Here is a 20,585-nt window from a genome sequence, read left to right on the forward strand (position 1 = left end):
ATGAATGAGTAAATGAATAAGTTAATATTGAAATAAGGCTTTCTAACTCCAAACTTTCCACCATGCCATTCAGGATGATTTATTTGACACTGTTATCATGTTTGTTTTGCTCATGAAGTCTTATTTCAGCATGGTTTATATTGTTTTCATTTTGCAACATCTCACAATTAGTTTCAGTGAGTGTCAAACTCATTAGCTGAGTCAGAGAGAGAAAAAAATACCTAGTCTAGTTTTAATAGGACTAAGTTCTCCATTACTGATGATAAAAAATTAATGGTGGCTTCAAACAAGGCTAATCTTAAAAACTTCATGTTCCAAATGATCCCAGTTACAAAATATTTCTTAATTATTCTCTTGTAAAACTTTCATAAGGTAATTACCATGATAATTTAGAATTTAAAAATCATTAAAATATATCTACTGTTTTCAAAGTAAATAGCATGTGGTTAGAAGAGGTCAACAAAAGATGTCTGTCCAAGATAGAAATTTAATTTCAAATGCATCTGTATGAACAAGCAAATGTGTTTAACATTTAAAGCAATAAGTAGGCCTGAAAGAAACCTGAATTTCCAAATGCCAGATTGGTCAGGGCAAGGCTACACGATCGAGGTGGGCTGGAAGACAGGAGATATTTCCCAATTCCTCCTTCATGAGAATCTTAGGATTTTATTCAGAGTTCATACATAATTTGAATTTCAGCAAACTAGTCAATATTGTTGGATTTCACTTTTCAGAGCTCTTACATGATAAGTTTGCTCTTAAAACTTATAGACTGGGGCATAGCCAGTGAGTAGAAGAGATAGAAAGGATAACCAGGAAGGAAAAACTTCCAAACACCTTCATGAGTCAGGAGAGGCTATTACTTGGAAAACCAGAATTAAAATTGCAGAATTAAAAGGAAAGAAACAAATGCACAATGCAAAATCCAAGTTTAGAGCAATTTTTAATCAGTATAGAAAACAGGAAAAAAAAGTATTTAAAATTAAAACTGTTTAAGATGTATTTTACACCAGAAAGAAGTACATTTTCATTTACAAACTTGCTTTATTGTTGTCTAGTAAAGTTCTTACTTAAGAAAATACCTAGCTTGCCACACAAATTGGCAATTTTTCAGAGAGAATAAGGACTGCAACAAAGATATTACATAAATCTACCTGCTGGAAAAAGAAGACTCTTGAGATTTCCAGGGCATAGGGAATTGAGTTCAGAAGCTCATGACACTAGAAGAGGAATGAAAAGATAAAAAAGTATTCCTATGTAGGAACATGGAGAACAGCCCATGGAGAAAAACCAGGAAGAGAGAATTTAGTTTAAAGCTGGGTAGTTACAGAGCGAGAGAGAGAGAGAGAGAGAGAGAGAGAGAGAGAGAGAGAGAGAGAGAGAGAGAGAGAGAGAGAGAGAGAGAGAGAGAGAGAGAGACAGAGACAGAGAGACAGAGAGAAAGAGAAGAAAAATGTCAAAACTTGCCTTTTAAGATTTGTCAATGTTCTTTTATTATAATAAGCTGTTAAGCAAATGTCATTCATTCTTCCAAAAATTTTGCTATTCCTTCTGCAAATGGTGGAAAAATATCCATGTCCTACATACTGACAAAAGAGTAAGGAGCAGTCATGAAGCTAACAGGTGAACAGGTCCTGAGTTCAACTAGATTAGAAAATAAAAGCCAGAAGATGCTGGGTAATTTCTAGAAATTCTGGTGAAAGCACTGAATTTCCTTCTGGATGCCATAACAACTTACAAATTTCTTTACAAGAACAGTAATGACATAAGCCAAGTCTATGAACATGGGCTTTGCAAGATATTTACACAAGAACAATAGCCACAAAGCACAACTTCAGAGCAATAGTACTATTTTTCTAGAAGTAAATGAGAATGGTACATCTGGACTTCTACTCCAGAACTTACCAGCTTTGTGACCTCTACCAGTTTATGTGATCTTTTTGTGCCACAGTTTTGTCCTCTGTAAGATGGACATAGTCATAAACATCACACCAGAGCTGTGAGGAAGACTACACATGTAAAGTGCTCAGCAGACCACCAATTACGGTGGTGTCCAAAAGTGTATGTAGTACTGAGATTTAACCCAGAATCTTCTTACTGAGCTACATTCCCAGTGCTTTTTGATTTTTAAGACAGAGTCTTGCTAAGTTGCCCGAGTTAGTATCAAACTTGGTGAATCTTGTGCATCAGCCTCCCAGGCCAGTGGAATTACAAGTGTATGCCACCCTGCTTGCTGAACAAATGGAAATTGAGAAGTGAAAAAGAAACAGCTACAAAGTTAAAATGAAAGTGTTAAACTTTTTGGTCCTAAACCTCAGATTGTAAATCTCTCTCATACTTTACATGTTGAAGTGTTTCCCATGGGTCCTAAGTAGGCCTGCACCCATCTGCCTTGGTGGACTGCTCTACTCTTTAATATAAAGTAAGGATCATTTTATTTATTATTCTGTATTTTAATAAAATTAGACTCCTTGTTAGTCTATAAATTAGTGCTTGATCAAAGTGGCCAATGAAAATTCCTCTTTGTAAATCTGCGTATGGTGTAATTGAATATTATTGGGTTAGAAGTCATAATGCTCAGAAGGAAATGTTTTCATCTGCTATAATTTAGTTATGCCATGAAAACAAGACCAGTCCCAAGAGTGGACCATGCAAAGTGCACAGAATTCCAGCAACTCCTTCCCAGCCAGTAGCCCAGCCTCTCCCTCTCCATGATGTGAACTGGGGAATCACCTGGCTGGACAGCTGCTGGTGCCCATCTTTCTAAGCTCTGGCTTTTTGTTTTGTGGCTGCTGTTTTCTTACCATGTGCATGTATGCACATTCTAACTTGTCCCACCATGAGGGCATAGTTGCTTTAAACGTTTAAATTTGGTTTGGAAATACTTATTTCAATATAGAATCTTCATGAAATGGATTTTTTAATGGTCTCTATGATCCTTTCCTCAAAAGCCTGTGAAGCAACGGGATCTAGAAGGCCAGAGAATGCATGTATATGAAATGGTGCCACAAATAAAAAAATTTATGAAAAGATAATTTTAAAGCATTTACCAGATAATGTTAAAAATGGTGCAAAAGTGTGAAGGACTAAAAAAAAGTCTTTGCTCACAAGATTGCCTTGCTACAGAATAAAGTTTTCATAAAGAAATGATGGTAAACATTACAGTGTAATGTCTGGACAAGCATGAATAAGGGGCATGAATAAAGCACCCCATATTTTTGTTAACCTCTGTAGCCTGAGTAACAGAGCAAAACACTGGGATCCAGAGGGTGCCCAGGCTGAGGTTTACTTTTAGTGATTATAAGCACAGGTCATAGTGATGGACATTTGCTGATAAATTGCTTAAATCTTTGCACACCTGAAAATGTTTTCTGTTGTGATTATATTTAAGGACATTGGGTCAAGATTAAAAATTCTTGGTTTACATTTGTTTCTAACCACTTTATACATGTTTCTTCATTGCTTTCTAGTTTTGTCTGTTGCAGAAGACAAATTTAAATCTAGTCTGAAATTTCTCTGCTTTGAAAAGAAACTATTTTTGTAGTTGGCAACTTATTAAACTCCTTTTTTCTTTTGAGGTTTAAAAAACCTATCAGGAAATGTCTACAGGTTAGTTTCTACTGAGGGATTTTACCTGAATATGTTAAGCCTTCTTGCCCTGAGGGATCTTTATAGTTCTGGGAGATTTTCTCCCCATTACATAAAAATCTGCTGATTCTCACCCATTCTCCTCCATCTGTGTAAGCTTTTGCAACACAGATGCTCTTGAATTCTGGTGGACTAATAAGGTCCCCTTAAGTCAATCACAGAGTCAAAGTATCATAGTCCGAAATTTAATTCATCTAACCTACTGAACATCATAGGATAGCACCACTGAGGATCTTTGTTCTCCTTTGTGATCCACGGGCTTTCTGGGCACTGTGTCTCACTGAGTGTCATACCTCATGACACTAGCCCACAAACAGATCAAAACTCAAAACTCAAAGTTTTAACTTCAGTCTCTGAAGAATGTATATTACTTTTGTACCTTCATAAATTGAAGCACTGTAAGTTGGTACCATTGATATTTCCTTGTCTTGAGTTTTGTGTCGTTTACAATTCCTGTGATAATTTTTTATCTTCTAAATTGCCACTTTTATATCCTAAGTATGTTTTATAAACTCATCTTTTGGTCCCTAATTTGGCTTCTAGCAGTGTTGATTTTGTTTTCCTTTTCCGTATACAGTAAAGATCTTATTTTTATTTTTATTTCATCCACATTTTCCATAACTACTTGTATTATAGATGGCTAAGTTAGGTGGAAATATTATAGAAGTCAGACAGGGCTAGCCCCTCAAGAGAGTCAGTGTAAAAGATAAGAATATATTACAACTGTGGCTAGAAACACATGTATTGGAGGTCAGGCCTCAAGATAAAGAGGAAATTACCAGGCCTACATGCCTCCCCAAGAGATAAGCGGTAACACCTGGCACAATAAAGTCTAGATAGACATTAGGCACCGCAGTGGGTGACCAAGAACTCCAGATCTATATTTTCCTAAAAAAGTTCTGTGTTCTTTTTGTGAACACTTGTTATGTGACCCGCTTCCCCACTGGATCAATATTACCTAAGTGGCTATACTTGTAATCTTATTGGCTGATTATAGTTTTGTCCCACACTGTACCCACCTCGTGATTGTGCTCTATAAAGCTTCCCTGTGAGGTGTGGTCCCTGGAAAACCACTAAAGCCCTCTCCTGTCACTCAGGAGCTGAAATCTCTCCCTCTCAATAAATATTTCCTACTTTTCAGTTCTTTTGTTCCTTAGAATTCATTCTTTGCTTTTGGGGAACACAAATTCAGCATATCTGTCATCTAGCAGGTTGGGAGGTATAATATTTCCCCTATATCATTTGGAGGTCCTATATCATTTCTACCTGTTTAATAGAAGTATGCACTATTAATGATTTCTCATCTCATTTAGATTCAAAGGAAAAATTACTAAGCTTAAAATTTTATCTATTTTCATGTAAAAATATTGATCTTCAAATTGGTATTTTTCCTGATCCCCACCATCCTCATTATTATCTGAATGAAACACAACAAGAAGACATGTTAATTTTTAAATGTGGGTGTGGCAGACCCTCTTGGTCAGGCTTAGAGCAGGCTGCAGTTTGGAACAGGCATTTCCCCCCACAATTAGCTACAATGTATTCGGAGCTGGACCAAAGCCTACATGACTCACAGGAGCACGTTGAATGGTGAAAGGGCTAACACAATCCCCACTCTCCCCAGCAGCTGTGACAGAGACCTAAGTCTTGTTCTGTGAAGCTGCAGGGCTCCTAAGTGAGATAACTGTGCCTGAGGACCATACAGGTCCAAACCACAATCCATTCCTAAAGCTGCCTCTCCTTTAATTGTTTTAGTATCTTACTAGTTAGCTATGACAAATCTTTGTTCTGTTCTGCTTTTTTCTCAGGAATGCCTTATCCCCTTTTTACAAGCCTGCCTGTGTCAGCTGATATCACTGGATGTCACACATATCCCCCTACCCTATTTTACTCATGCTTGTATAATCTATAGATACTGGAGTTCCTGGTTGCTTGGGGTCTTCATCACATGCTCAGCATGGTTCATCCCAGCTCCCCATTTTTGTGAATCCCGTGTCTTCTTTTCACCCTGCATCCTACTGCCTTGCAGGAGATTGAGACTCTTGCCCGGGGTCCTTGATATTTGGGTTGCTAATTTTCAGTGCTTTAATCAGAGATGAGGTACCTTGCTTCTCAAAGACTGGACAGGGTGTACAGTATCAGTACAACTAGGATTGTGTGAAAAATGAAGATCTATACACACTATTTTTCTCTCTGCCATGCTTAGAATTAAAGCCAGGGCCTTTGGACTGCACTGCACTAAATCCCTTGCCCGTTTCTTCTTCTTTTTCTTCTTCTTTTTCTCCTTCTCCTTCTTCTTCTTTCTTCTTCCTCTTCCTCTTCTTCTTCTTCCCACCTTCCCCTTCCCCTCCCCCTCCTCCTCCCCCTCCCTCTCCTCCTCCTCCTTCTCCTTCTTCTTTTTTCTTTAATTCTGAGACTGGAAACCACTGAGTTGGCTAGGGTGGGCTTGAACTTGCCATCCTCCTGCCTATACTTCCCAGACTGCTGGAATTACAGATATGTGCCACCACATACAACTTCACAACTTTGATATACATAATAACATTTGGAAAAGCCTGATCATTTGGTTGTTGAGGGTAATCTAAGTCAGCTGATATAAAGCTGACGCCTAAGAAGCCAGGCGACATTGCTTTATTTTCTGTTTCTAAGGTGTGGAATGGAGACAGCATGCTTCTCAAACTCTACTGTGATCAAAGACTGTGCACTCCAATCCACAAGGTGTTCTACATGTTTATTTAACCAACTACCATGTTTTCTTTTTTAAAATATGGATTAAGACAGAAAAGAATATGCAACTCTGAAAATTTCAAAGCCAGACCTGTGGAGGAGCCAGGGAGTGTGGCTCTGCCCCAGGAGATGGGGTGGAATAAGCAGGAAGAGCTTGCCTCTGTCAGGGAAGTTGAAATGTAAGCCTAGCAATATTTTATTTTGAAGGGCTTAATTAATTCAGAGGTCATTGCTTGTCCTGACAATGTGGAACAAAGATGATGAATAGGCTTACCTATGTGTGTGCAGACAAACTGAGGTATACACTATGGTTTCCACTACTTGTCCTCTTTATTCATCAATTATTTTATGAATATTATAATAGGATCTGATAAGAAGGTGTCTTGAAGCTCAGCATTTCATTCCCACCTCTCTAGAATTCCATCATTGCAAGAAAAGCAAGAACTGGTTAGGATTCCAAAAACTTTAGCTAACAATTATTTTTTCCCATTGGTTTATTCAATGAATATTTTTTAAAAACCCACTCATTTAGGCTCCAGGGATGTGGTATTAAAGAAAGAGATGAAGATTCCTCTCTCACAGAACTTATAATAGAGTGAAAATATAGACACTATAAAATAATCATGCAAATACAGTAACAAATTATATGCAATAATATAAATCATGGTAAGGAGCTAGATATTTGTTGTCAGGCATTTGTGTGTATTTGGTCTTCTGAGAAGGACTTTGTCAGTTTACAGTGCGTACTTAAAGAAAAGCTCAGTTTAAAACTGATATTTCAGGAGAGATGCAAACAAGGTGAGGGAGGGGTTTTACAAATGACTGGAGGGAGAGCACTGTAAGTTGGGAAACACAAGTGCATCACCACACTTTTGCAAATTCACGGAAGTTAGCATAAATGTTATTATATAATCATAGTAATTATATACCAAATACTGTTTTCAGTGTTGTCTAGACTTTGTTCCTGTCTGTATCCTTCCTATTACCCTCCTCCAAATTCAGACCCTCAGCATCACTTGCTTCGACGATTGGTCTCTTTTCACACTCAAATATTAATCGTGTCCATCCTCTAGGAAAAAAATGTATTCAGTGCAGTATCTCAGCCTAAAATTCTTCAACAGCAGCCAGATGGAGAAAAACAGCATTGTAGACCTACGAGCAATCATTACACAAGTGAATTCCAACTGGATTTGCAACTTAAATCTAAAAAAGAGGTCTTCAGGATTTTTTTTTTCCAGTAGTGGTGTTTGAAGCCCAGGACTTCATACAGTGCTACAGTCCTAGCCCTTTTTAAAACTTATTTTTATTTTAAAAGAAGGTCCTGTTAAGTCACTAAGTTGCCCTGGCTGGGATCAAACTTGCAGTCCTGCTGCTGTCTTCCTCTGACATTGCTGGAATTACAGGTATGCAGACCAAAAGACATCTATGACCCCAGGGTTGGGTTAGGTACTTTTAAAATAAGACACAGGGTGCACAAGGAATGACAGGCTAACTTCTCTAACTGTAGTATAATTAAAAAATACTTCTGTTGATCAAAAGCAATGAGATAAGCCATAAACTGGTATGATAATTTGCAATTTAGATAATAAAGGTATTAGCATCCAGAATATATAAAGAACATCTATAATTAACAATTTTTATAAAATTCAACATACCTCTAATCCCAACATTCTGTGATGCTGCGGTGGGAGGATCACAAGTTTAAGCCCAGGTTGGGCAGTTCAACAACTTAGCAAGACCTCATGTTAAAATTTTTAAAAAATTATAATTAATTAATTAAAAGGGTTAGGGATGAAGTATGAAGCCCCTGGCTGTAATTCCCAATAATGCAAAAACAACCCAAAACAACAACAAAAAACAAAGCTTGAATGGATTTCCACAGAAAAAGGAAAATAAAAATTAAAAAAAAAAATAACAAACAGAAACCTGTTAAGTGGGTTATCAAAATGCCATTTAAAATTCATTAAATTAGCTCCAACTTTTAAAAACTTATTTAAAAAGTCATGGGAAGCAGATGGTAGAGATGTGGGTATAAATTGTTGAAAACAATTATGGAAAATTGTTTAGCATTATCTTTCAAAATTAAATATGAATTTTTTTATAAAAATGTTAGTAGCACTAGTAGTAAAAGCCCATATTTGGAAACAACCCATCTTCATAATGCTAAAACATAAAGGAGCTCTGAAAGTTAACTTTCCATTGATCCATTAATCAGTGAAACTACACCTGGTCAAATTAAAACAAAACAAAACAAAGTATATCTTTAATATAATGCTATTTGAATTTTTATATTATAAAAATAAAATATCATGGAACTATGCATAAAATGTTAAGAATGCCATTTTTCCCCTGGATGGTATTTAGATCTCAGAGGTGTCATTATGTTATAATTTTTCAAACTGTGTAGTGGGCACACTAATATTGCTTTCTATATATTTTGCCTAAATATAACTTGTATCCTTGCATAAATGATACCATTCATGATTTAAAAAGAAGAGGGATTAGTGTTAGATACAGTGAGTCTTGGGTTCAGGTCCCAAATGTACTTTGTGTGATGAACAGTGAGATTCTTCATCTTTTTGTCCTCATGTGCATAACCCACGTGAGCAACTGGAAACAACACAGACAACCGGTAGCACAGTGACTGGCACATGACAAGTGCTAGAGATAGGCTCTTTGGTGGCTTTTTGTGGTTTATTTCCTTCATTGCAGGGCATCTGTGCTGCACTTAACTGGCCTCACTCACCTGTCCAATGTCATCTGTCTCCATTGTCTGCTCTCAATACAAGATCAAGATATGCTATGTCCATGTAGCAATTCCCCAAATCAATGCTACTAATAAATAAAGTAAAAGAACTGTGCAAAAAAAAAATTGCCCCAGCCATCTCCTCTCATTCTTCACTTCTCTGTCTCCAGTAGTTACATCTATTTACCTGTCATTGTTCTTCATGGCTCAAACCAAGTAGCATCTTCATCAGGAAGAGCTATCACCATAGAAATGACCCCATAGCCAAGTAATAAATTTAACCATTTGTTGGTAACTCCATTAGGACAGGAACCATAAATTATTTTAATCTAAGATAATAGGTAAGTAAACAAACAAACATGAACAAATAAATACTCTCTGGATGGGTAAAGTCATAATTTCGATATAACCTTAGCTCTCTAAAGTGTGAGTTGAATTTTAAAAGCTTGTATAATTTTATTAATCATGAATAGGTAAGGGTTTTATTGTTGAAGAAAAACTAATAAGGCATTTCTGAAAAGTTAAAGTGCAGAATTTCTGATTCTAAGACTTTCTTCAAAAAGAACCACATATAGGAGGGGTAGGGGAAAGGAGAGTAGGAAAAGGAAAAAATATGAGAAAAGGAAAAAACGAAACAAAGTCTTTGTAAATAGGGAGGGGTGAAGGGGTTGAGGGGAGGGCAGGGGAATGGGGAAAAAATAAGATATATCATGTAAAGGTACAGATTCCCAATGATGAATGTCATCATATTGTATACCTAAAAATAAACTTAATGAATAAAATAAGAACCACATACATAATCGTCTATGAAAGAATTCACACATCATTATCATCATGTGGATATCATAAAATTAAAAGATATAAGTAAATATAAATGTTCAAAGAATATATGTATATGTAAATGTTCATATATATTTAACTATTAATGTCATATTGTTTACAAAACAGTAATTAGTGAAGGTAGAGTGAGGCAACTTCCTTATTGAACTTAAATTTGGATATTTTCCTGAAAATTTAGTAAATTTTTTAAAAGTTTATCATTGTATAATTCATAGTTAAGAGTATAACATTCAATGTAAACTGAAAGTAAGTTTTATAGGCTAGAAATCACTAAAGTAGTAAAGAGAATTTCTGATGTACTTACTCTCAATAACTACTCAAATATTATTGCTGTTGAAAAAACTATATATGTATACATAATCATGTTCAAGACACATGAAAAATAAAATTAAAATATGTGATAAATTTATGAATTAACCATAAAGATTCCTCCTCACAACATAAACAAGGTAACACCAGATACATTTGTTGCCTTATAATAAAGAGAGTTAATTTGAGAAGATTTTTACAGATTTTGGAAGATGAAGAAGCAAAAGAACTATGAAAGGAGACTAAAGAAAGAAAAGGAACTTGAACAGCATGAAAGTTCTACGATATCCTGGGTGGCACAACAAAAACTTAAGGTGTTTTGTGAGGCAATAATATGCATTTACTTTAAAATGTGCTACATGACTATCTTTGTTGTTCGATAAGGGAATAAACAGGTAATAGGGAACAGGAAAAAAAAACTTCAGAGGCATATTGTATAAATCAGTATTTGTCAGGGTTTGATATGCACAGGATTTGTCAGGGGAGCTTATTAAAACAGATCCTCCTAAGGAGCAGGTGGAGCACTGCGCCAGCAACTTGGCTCTCGCAGGACTAAGAGCCTACAGTCTGGGCGACAGCAGCTAGGAGAGGAACCCAAGTGAGCAGAGGGTTCACAGGAACCATGTGGGAACTGACAGAGGAGAAGAAAATAGAATTAAGTGCTACGAAAGAAACAGCTCACCAGCACTTACCAGAGTGATGTGGGGCTGGTGTACCTGCAGACTGGAAGGCAGTGAAAATAACCTTTCTGCTCCCAGAGAAACAGAGACCCAGCCTTGACTGGGAGAATCTTGTGCGGTTGGAAGCAGCAATGAGAACATGTGCCATGGTATCTTCAGATCCCTCAGAATCAAGGTTGCTGAGTGAGGGCAGAGCAGTGCTCTAGGACAGAGTCGCACAGAGCAAAAGCAGCTGGGGTCTCTGGTCTTGAACTTCAGCTGCGGAATAGCCCCAGGGTCGCTTCACTGCCTAATTCCCAGTGTGGAAGGAGGGAAGGGCCATCCAGTCCTAGCAGACTGCCAGCAGCTAGGCAACAGACTGGGGGGATTCCACTGAGAGGTAGGGGCCAGGATCAGCCAGACTGCTCCAGCAGCAGTCAAAAGCCAGTCTTAGCTCCATCTGCAAAGGTCTGGAAGCTCTCAGTGGCGAGTTGTCCTCACCCTTAATAGACCTCTATACCCAGCACTGCTTGGGGTGCTAACTGCCCTTGGTCTTCAAGTGTGAACAAATACTCTTTGCCTGGAGTTCTGCTCCTTAACAGGAACCCAAGGAAAGGAGCCACAAATCGAAAACAAAGAAATTTCCTTTCTCTCTCTTTCTCTCTCTCTCTCTCTCTCTCTCTCTGTCTCTCTCTCTCCTTCCTTTCTTTTTTATTCTTTATTTGATGATATTATTTTTTCATTTGTTTTATTCTTGTTCTTTTAAATTTTTTTCCTGTTTTGAAAATTATTTATTTCCTGTTTTTCCTTTGGTTTTTACTTTTTGCTTTATTCTTCCTTCTATACATTACTCATATTTTTATCCAGTTACTTAACATTATTCTCACTATACTGTTTTACGAGTGTGTCGGTGTATTTGTGCTTTGGCTATGCTTACTTTTTTTCCCCAGTATAGTTTTTAGAAGGGAAGGGAACTCTTCCTCCTCCTGCTTTTACCTATATCTCCTTGCCTAATCTCTTTCCCTGTATTTTCTTTTTTCATTCTCAGTTTTACTTTACTCTCCACCTTTTCAATGGGCTCCCTTAAACATTTTCTCTGCTAATTACGTGAAGCATAGAACCTCTCCTCATTCCCATTTCTCACTACCAATCTTGTAATAATCTTCTCTTGTATCCCTTCTTAAATATACAACAATATATCCTTAACATCGATAGGACTCTACCTCTCTCCTATTTTTCTCTCTCCATACCACAGAGGACTTAGAGAGAAGAAAAAACTGTTTTTCTTTTCTTTTTAGTTCTATTTCTCTTCTCTTACCCCCACTGACTTTACTCAAACCCCTATGCCCCTGGGATTTGAATGGTAGAAACTATGAAACTTGTGTTGAATATTGTTTTTTGCCAGTAGAGAAGACAAAGCCAATGCATTTGATGTATTTTAACTGTGGATCAAGGCTTGGCTTTTTATAATGTTTACACTATAGCTGTGGATTTCTTTTCTAGACTAAAGGGAGACCCAAAACAGGGTTCTGTGGTATGTAAGTTTATCATTTAGCTCTGATAGATTCCACTGCAACAGATTAGCTTATTACTGCTGTAGTTGAATTTATTCCACAAGAATAATTCTGACTCAGAGGACAATTTAATGCCACTGAACTCGTCTGTCAAACCCACCATTGCACCCAGGGAGAAAGGCTGCATGAGTTCCCAACTCAAGAGCTCAGGCCGAGTAAGACTCAGCAAGAATGACTACAACCTGGCAGAAATAGGCTATGAGTCTGAGTTAACCCCAGTTATGCAGCAGAGTGACCATTGGAGTAATTGGAGTGTGATCACTTAGACTGTTTGGCAAAGATGTAACTTGAGAGTCACGTATGCAATGGCTCATTGGAATATCTAATCAACAGACATTTTATTGTTTTAAAATTTTGTATGTTTCTTGTGTTATCTTCTTTTATTGTTTCATGTGCATAGTAGGTTGTTACTCTTGTAGAATTTTGCTTCCATTGGCTCTGATTGAATAGATGTCTAGGTTCTCTCACTTTGAGAATAGACAAAGGTGGGAAAAGAGTAACTGCAAGGATTATCATAAAGAAATGGTGTAAGATTGAAACTGTGGATACTGTCTTAAAGTGAAATATTCTTGTGGGAAAACATGGGGACAGAGACAGTATTATAATTAATTATAGTACACAACTGAAGTAGCAAATACTAGAACTGGACTTGCAAAGCTGAAAATTACTCATAGGGAGGGAATATCCTACTAAAAAGCTTCATATAATCACCTTCTTGGGCTGGGGATTTAGCTCAGTGGTTTCGCCGCCTGCTGCACAAGTGCAAGGACCTGAGTTCAATCCCCAGTACCAAAAAAAAAGAATCACCTTCTCTCCTAAATTCCCTAGCTCCCAACTGGCAGTGATGTCCCCATCAAAAAGAGAGGAGAAAAAAGAGGGTGACTCATAAAATTGAAAAAAGATATATAAATAAAAACAAATAAACACAACTTTATGTAGAAGAATGGGGAAACAAGGAAATAGAAGCTCTCTGAACACCCCTCCTCACTTTTCCAAGGCAGAGCAAGGAGACAGAAAGGGAGAAGAAAACAAATACCAGATAACAGAAATGTACGAAAAGTTCTTAGAAGAGATGAATAAAATAGAGTAGTTTAAAGAAGAAATGTACTGAAAATTTACAGCAATGACAGTCAACATGCCCACAGTGAATTTCAGGGAAATAGGTAAAAACCTAGATGAGCTAACCAAGACAGTTCAAATCTTGAAAGACACATTTAACAAGGACATAAAATCCTTTAAAGTATGTCAGACAGAAATACCTGAAATACAAAAGCAGTATAGAATTCATACATTCCAGAAATGACCAGTGTGAAGACAGAGTAACTGATATTGAGGACAAAGAGTGGATTATGATAAAGAGCCTGAAGAAGCCAAAAAGAAAACAAGAGAACAAGAGAAGACTATCCAGCATCTACTGGATGACAACAAAAAAATAATTAAGGGATAATCAGAGTTAGAGAAAAGCTTGAAGACTACACAGATGGATTCCCAACATGCTTACAGAAATTATTGAAGAAAATTTCCCAAATACAAGATAAGATTTTATAGTACAAGTACAAAGTACATGCTTATAGAACACCAAACAACTATGATGAAAGGAGACGTTCACCAAGGCATATCTTCATATTAAATTTTCTGATATCCAGCAAAAAACTAGAATATTAAAGGCAGTCAGAGAAAAGCAAAAAAAATCATATATAAAGGTAAACCAATTAGAATTACAACAGACTTATCAGCACAAACCCTGAAGGCCAGAAGAGCTTGGAGAGAAGTATTTCAAACCCTAAGAGCAAATAACTTCCACCTGATTAATTTACCCAGAAAAGCTATCCTTAAAAATAGATGGAGAAATAAGGTATTTCCATAAAAAAGACCAGGTCAGAAGATATATGAGTGTTAAAACAGCTTTAGAGAAAATGTTCAAGAATATTCTTGACAGAAACATAGGATTGGACACATCTAAAACCAGGGAGGAAACTAGAGAAGTCAGTGGATAAACAACAACAAAAAACATCAGAAAAAGTAAAACAAATGATAAACCAACAAATAAAGATGACAATGACAGTAAATAACCTATACAACTCAGTAATGTCTATCAATGTTAATGGCCTCAACTCTGATCAAAAGACAGACTGGCAGACTGCATCATGAAACAGTATCCAACAATCTACTGCATTCAAGAAACCCATATAATCCAAAAACATATTCATAACAAAATTAAAGGATAGAAAACAGCATTTCATTCACCAGAAAATAAGAAATTCTAATATCAGACATGATAAACTTCAAGTTAAATGTATTAGAAGAGACACGCTCACTACATGCTAGTTAAAGAAACAATCCAATAAGAAGAAATAACATTAACATATATGTACTAAATACCAGAGCACCTACTTTCATACAACAAAAACTGCAAAAATTAAAAGGTCAAATAAACATTAACATAATCATAATAGTGGACTTTAACACCTCACTTTCACAAAGAGACAGATCAACTAAACAAAAGGACAAAATAAAAATTTCAAAGTTGAACCATACCCTTGAACATATGGACTTAATATGCAGAAAGTATTTCTCTACAACAGAGTATACATTCTTTTCAGAAGCACAGGCAGCTATTTCCAAAATGATCATGTACTAATCCACAAAGCCTGCTTAAGTAAATATAAAACAATTGAAATTACCCTATGCATATGATCAGACCACTGTGCAATAAAAATAGAAATCAACCACAGAAGAAAACTTGGAAAAGACAAAAGCTCCTGGAAAGTTAACAACACGCTTCTAAACAACCAATGGGTCTCAGAAAAACATCAAAGAAGAAATTAAACAATTTCTAGAACTTAATGACCATGGTTGTACAATTCAACAAAACCTTCGGGACACTTTGAAAGCAATTCTAAGATGAAAATTCATTGCAATCAATGCTCGTATTAGGAAAACAGAGCAAATCCAAATAAATAACCTTATGAAAAATTGAGATACTTGAGAAACAACAAACCAGCCCCAAACCAAAACTAAAGGTGGAACTTATAAAGATGAGAGTGGAAAACAATGGAACTGAGACTAAAAAAACTCTGTAAAACAAATCAATGAAGTGAAGAGTTGGTTCTTTAAAAGAATAAATAAAATAGACAAATCCTTAGCAAGACTCACTAAGACAAAGAGAGAAAAGACTCTCACAAATGCAATTAGAAATGACAACAGTGAAATCACAACAGACATTGTTGAAATCCAGAAAAGAGTTGGTGACTACTTTGAAAAATTATATTTCAACAAATTAGTAAATATTGAAAAAATGGACAAGTTTCTAGATATGTTCAAACTACCAAAACTAACCTGAGAAGAAATACGTACACTGAACAACCCAAACACAAGTAATAAAATTGACTCAGTAATAAAGAATCGACCAACTAAAAGCAGCTCAGGACCTGATGGATTCCCTGCTGAATTCTATGAAACCTTTAAGGATTTTATAACAGGAATACTCCTCAAAATATTCAAAGAAATCGAAAGAGATGGAGTACTCCCAAATTCATTTATGGAAGCCAGTATCACTCTGATCCCCAAACCAGATAAAGACCCAACTGAAAAAGAGAAACTTTAGTCATTAAAATTGATGCCATTGAAGATACAATTATTATATCTTAAGTGAAATGAAAATAAACAGGTCAAGATGCCACCTAAATAAGTTAAAATATTAAATGCCATTTCATTTTTAGACCATTTCTCCTTTCATGTACCTTGATAGATGTCACATTTATAAGCAGAACATAATTAGAGGGAAAGAAATTGATGGAAAAATTCTAAAAAGATTTGGAAAAATCAGAGGCTAAAACTCATATTGCGATGGTGAATTACTCCCAGGAAATTTTTGCCAAACTTGGCATTTGATATTACTGTGCAGATCTGTAATTCCACCACTTTAAAGCAGGGAAGAGTTTAACCAAAATAAGAGTGTGAGATTTCCAAGTGTAAGTAGAAAATAGGAGAAATATTACAAAAAGAAAATGATTGGCACATATGATAAATAAAAGCAAGAAACATTATAAGCAAACGGGATCTTAGAAGACATGGACCTGTGTGTCAAACCTTCCACAACAGGCTCTGCCTCAAGCACTGATCATCAGAACTACAGAGGAACATGCAGCAGCAGAAACTCTGTGCCTGATTTCAGAACCCACAGGAGACTGGCATTTACATCATTCATCTCCAGACACCCCGCTCGTATTCTTTAATTACTGTCCTGCCTCCTGTTCAGCCAGTCTGGATTCATGTATTAATGACACATGGCAACTCCAAAAAGCATCTCAGAAATGTGAGCCAATAACATCTTCACACTAATGCCTTTTCTAGAAATAACCACTTTGAGCAGTCTTAACCATCAAATTTAGATTTAAGTGGGGCATCCTTTAGCTTCATTTCTTACAACAGCTGTAAGTCCCAGAGGAGAAGCTTAGCTTATTATCCACAACCTGGTACGTTGATGGCCTAATATGTGATGTGCGGATGAGGTCAGGACTTTTGTCTGTAGTATGAAGTTTAAAAAAAACAGCAAAATGTAACAAATAGTCAATCACATAACTTGATCATAAAAATGAAAAATAACATCTTATTATGTATTCATACAATCTGGCATAATTCCAGGCCTCAAATTAGAAACACTTACAAGCCATTTATATAAAAGAAAGCAGCAACAAGCCCTCCCAAGGGACTCAAACCTTCAAACCTCTCTGGCTGTCATGCCTACTTGAAAGCCACTGGTGATGCTTTCCTGATTTCCTGTGATGACACATCTCCTCTGGAATGACAGAGACTCTCTTTAAAACAGAAATATCTGTCCAGCAATAGACTACAATGGGTAAAGTTCTACTTTGTAAATGTCTTAAGGAAACCACCAAAGAAGTTACTATTAAGAAGACTACATAAAAATCTCCTAGGTCACCTTTTTCTGCCCTTCCCTGGGGATATTGCAAAATAAACTTTAGGGGGAAAATTGAGAATAAAAATCTTTAGCAAAAAAAAAATCTTTAGCAATAGCAATAACATATTAAAAAGTTTTGATCACTCAGAAGTCTTTGGAGAAAGACTGGACCCTCAGGCACGCAATGTGCTGAATTTGGATGCTTTAATAGGAGAGGAAATTTAGAGATGACAGTCAGGGCCATCTCTGTAATTTTAGACAAAGACACTGAGGTCCAGAATGTTTAGCCAATTTGCTCAATTCATAAGCCCATCTTCATGAAGGCTACCTGGGTTCAAGACCACACCAATTTCTTTACATGTTAAAAAACAGGCATCTTAATTGGTATTTCTACTTCCATGCTCCATGAAGCTCCCCATGTTCAATGGGTTTTCTGCAAGAGTTGGCATGATCTGGCAGCAACAAATCCCATTTTCAGGATAACTTGCTTCATTATTCTCTACATTCACTACCCTCCATCCATCATAAGGACAGCTGATCTAGTTCCTAGAGCAGTGAAGGTGGAAGTTCTTCCAGCTACTGTTCACTCCCCCAAGTTCTCCATGCTGCCAATTTTCTCCCACTCACACCTCACCCTACATACCTTTACACATTATCAGAGTTCCTTTGTTATCCTATTTCAGAGATTCTTATTTCGTCTACAGTGCCAGTGAATATATTATGGATCACTTGTTGATTTGGGAATATGTTTCTTCCACTGGGGTGACAGTAATTTCATTAGGACAAGCATCTTGTCTTTGTTCTCCAAGAACCTGACAATCTGTGATTAAATCGGCACCCAATTCACAATGTGGACTACTTCCCAAATCTTTGTAAGCAAGTTCTCGGTCACCTGGGCTCAGCTATGTATTGTTATATCCACAACAAACATCATTACTCTCATCTCTATTATCTACGGAAGAAGGCACCAAATTTGTTTACACAAGATGTTGTTGATAATTCCAGAATGTAATAGTGGGCCAGTAAGGGTTAATACTCTGACCTCCCTTGTCTCATCACTAAGCACCCTGATGAACTATTTTGTTGGTCAATATAGGTTGTCATTTAAGTTGTAAAAATTGTCACTAACTTCATTTTTGGTACAGGATGACTAATTTTGAGGGAATAGATGGGACCTCAGTTGTCTATAGAAATAAGATATTTCTAAATAGTTTAAATGTATTGACATGCTCTCATTAGTTGCATTTACAAGTTCATCTACTTCACAATGGTAAGGTAGTATAAACACTAGCTGAATTTTCATTTAACTCAGGAGTGATCATCCAAAGTCAAAGTTTAAGAAACAAATAAACAACAAAAACAAAGAATACTCATTATCTGGAAAGAAACTTAACTGCATGCTAAGGTGTTGCAGGTATCCTGAAAAGATACAGATTCAATGGATAACTTTTATGAAATTATCCATGCAAGAATATTTTCCTATCATTAAAGTAGTTATTTGTTGAAAAGAGGACAATCAAGGATAATTTACTTGTCAAAAGTACAAGGGAACAAATCTTAAACAAAGAAGTAATATCACATGAAAATATTGTTAGCTTCTCAATTTGGACCAACACTTTCATTAAAAGTATAGGATAAATTATTAGTTTCAAATTAAATAAAATATATTTTAATAGTTCTTTTATAGATATTAAAAGACAGAAGTGATAACAGGATTTTTGAGACCAATATCTAGGTAAACAGAATCATTCAGGGAACAAGGAAACCACTTCTTCCCTTTTCCAACAATCCTAGCAAAACTGAATCTTGCTTTGTAGGGCCAAGACCTGCCCATGCTCCTAAAAGCTAGATCTTTAAAGAGCTGCCAACAGGAAAAAAACAAAATAAAGACTGTCAATCCCCAACCTCAGGAAATAGAAAAAGTATTGATTGGTGTAGAAAGAAATAAAAGACTTTGAAAATCATAACTTCTAATCATTTTTTTGCAGGTACATAGCTTAAGAGCCCAAGGAATATCAAGACATGAATTGATGGATTTATGGACTATCAGGCCAGGACTTCCTGGCACTCAGTAGGAAAATGCAAAAGTTCTCAAGAGAAAAGTTTTCTCTCAAGGCTTCCAAAAATATACACGAGTATTTTTCAAGGAAAATCAGCACCAAGAAGTTATAAAAAAACCAATTAAGCACAAAAGATAAGTCTTCACGAACAAGAATCAGCAGCAAAAGAAAATGCTTCCTATACCAGACATGGTTTTTAATCCATATTAATGTTTTAAGAAAAAAAGATTCAAACATCTGTATATAACACAGACTGGTAAAATATGACCTAGTAGATTTTGGGGGAAAAAAGATAATTGCTAGAATGAATTACTGAAGAGGAATATAGTAAAAAGGAAAAAATTGTAGAATTTATGTAGAATGTAGCAGAGATCAAATCATATAGGAGAAAATGAAAAAAAGTTGAGACATGGAAGACAAAGAAAATTTAATGTGCATTTAAAGTCTGTAAGAGAAAATGGGAATAAAACTGAAGCAACATTTGAGGATATAATGGATGAGACATTTCAGAAAGGATAAAGTGCTCACAGATACAGGATGACAAAGAATTCCAAGAAGGAAGTAAACACATACATTCAAGATTCATACAAATACAGTGAAACTTCAGAAACAGAGAGAATACTAAAATTAAATAGGATGATTATCTACAGTGGGTAGGAGAGCAAATAGCAACAATGGAAACCAGGAGAAAATAAAATAATATCTTAACTGTGGCAGCAAAAGAGAAAATTAATGCCCTTGACATTTTAAACTGGCTAGAACTCTATATTATTTGAAATTCTCTTTTAAGACCCAAGCAAACAAAGCTAGATTTGGACAAATAAACAGGAATGAGAGCCTGCTACCAGCAAAACTACATGAGAGGAAAACAAACATTATCTGATTAAAAATAGGCTAAAAAATTAAAATATATAGTAAAATGTCAGGGAATTTAACCCACTAAAAGAATAAAATAATAATAGAATATTCATAAACTAGTAGAAAAGTAAAAATTGAAAATAAACAAAGACACAATGAAACAACGTTTTCTTTTAGCTGAGTCAGACACCCTGGGATTGAACTGTCTTCCACCTGTGTACAACTGGAAAGAACAGAGTT

The 20,585-nt window shown here is 36.0% G+C and overlaps 1 protein-coding gene across 9 annotated transcripts in view; it reads right to left on the reverse strand.

Moving 5' to 3' along the window:
* Nrg3 (neuregulin 3) overlaps window positions 1-20,585 on the reverse strand; it is a 1,056,615-nt gene that overhangs the window by 171,736 nt on the left and 864,294 nt on the right. The window lies entirely within an intron of this gene.

The sequence above is a fragment of the Heterocephalus glaber genome, unplaced genomic scaffold (genome assembly GCF_053883595.1).
Source record: "Heterocephalus glaber isolate CG9 unplaced genomic scaffold, H.glaber_assembly_v1.0 deba00001755, whole genome shotgun sequence".
Lineage (NCBI taxonomy): Eukaryota > Metazoa > Chordata > Mammalia > Rodentia > Bathyergidae > Heterocephalus > Heterocephalus glaber.